General features: G+C 45.1%; 1 non-coding gene across 1 annotated transcript; it reads right to left on the bottom strand.

Moving 5' to 3' along the window:
• Positions 1 to 276: 276 nt before the first annotated feature.
• Positions 277 to 349, bottom strand: TRNAK-CUU (transfer RNA lysine (anticodon CUU)). The gene has a single exon. It is a non-coding gene; the product is annotated as a tRNA-Lys (tRNA).
• Positions 350 to 1,148: the final 799 nt, after the last annotated feature.

The raw sequence follows: 1,148 nt of genomic DNA, 5'->3' as shown, positions 1-1,148 counted from the left end.
ACTCCCTCCAGAATACTTAACAAATGTAAAATGGTCCATACATAAAGATTTCAAAATCTAACTTTGGGCTCCTGGGTTTGAATGTTTTGGCCTAGATTCTGTATAAGCTCCAACCTGCCAATGGATGTCAAAGTGCTCACAGACACATTGCAGGTCCTGTTTCCTCTGACGTCATAGGCAAAACAAACAAACAAGCTGCCCCCACTGATACCATCAGCAGATGGGCCATCTCCAGGGAGCCTCCAGCTGAGTGCACCCAAGCAGGAGAGGAGACCTCACCTGAGCAGGGACTTGAACCCTAGGACCTCAGATTAAGAAACTGATGCTCTACCAACTGAGCTAGCCAGGCTCACACTGATACCAACAGCTCTGCAATAAGACTGAGCTCAGACCTGTCATTGAAATCAATGGGAACAGGCCTGGACTCAAAACTAGTTCTAAATGGTCCTTCCGAACTTTGCTTGAGTTCAGCTGATGTTCTTCAAACAAAGCCAGAGCCTGCACTCATAAGCAGATTTTTCTCCCATGGAAAGTTTGAAGGAGTGCTAAGTAACAAGCCATTTTTTGAACCGGGGGAAACAAGAGAAAAATAATCCAAGGAAGTGGGTCTTACCCACGAAAGCTCATTACCCAATAAATTTGTTAGTCTTTTTTTTTCTTGTTGTGCATTATGAGCTGTTACCCAAGAGGCAAAGGGCAGACCAGACAGACATGCTGTGAAACCACTCACCAACATGATCCCTCCACAAGCACTGAAGGAATGGAAGGGTGTTGCAAGATATACTGGGGGAATGAGTAGGCAGCTGTCTCACCGCATATTGCCCAGACAAAAAAGGAGCAGTCTGAGGTTCCATTGTGTTTCCCCCTGCAGACACAGTGAAAGTGCAGAGAAGCGAACAGGGGTTCATCTGAAGCATTCACAGTTTCCAGCTTCTCTCAATGTAAGCCTGTGAATAGCCAGTGAGCAATTTGCCATCCCTAAGATAAAGTTATTTTCCTGTAAGAATGCATATTATGAGTGGACAGCTGTAGTCTTGGTATCTTTATGCATATGCCATGCCCACATCTACCTCGTGCAAAATGAGACTCCTCACCACAGGTTACATGTCAATGAATGGTTGAATTTTGCACAAGTGAACAGGATGGAG

The sequence above is a fragment of the Carettochelys insculpta genome, chromosome 10 (assembly GCF_033958435.1).
Source record: "Carettochelys insculpta isolate YL-2023 chromosome 10, ASM3395843v1, whole genome shotgun sequence".
Lineage (NCBI taxonomy): Eukaryota > Metazoa > Chordata > Testudines > Carettochelyidae > Carettochelys > Carettochelys insculpta.
This window is presented reverse-complemented; position numbering and strand designations above follow the sequence as displayed.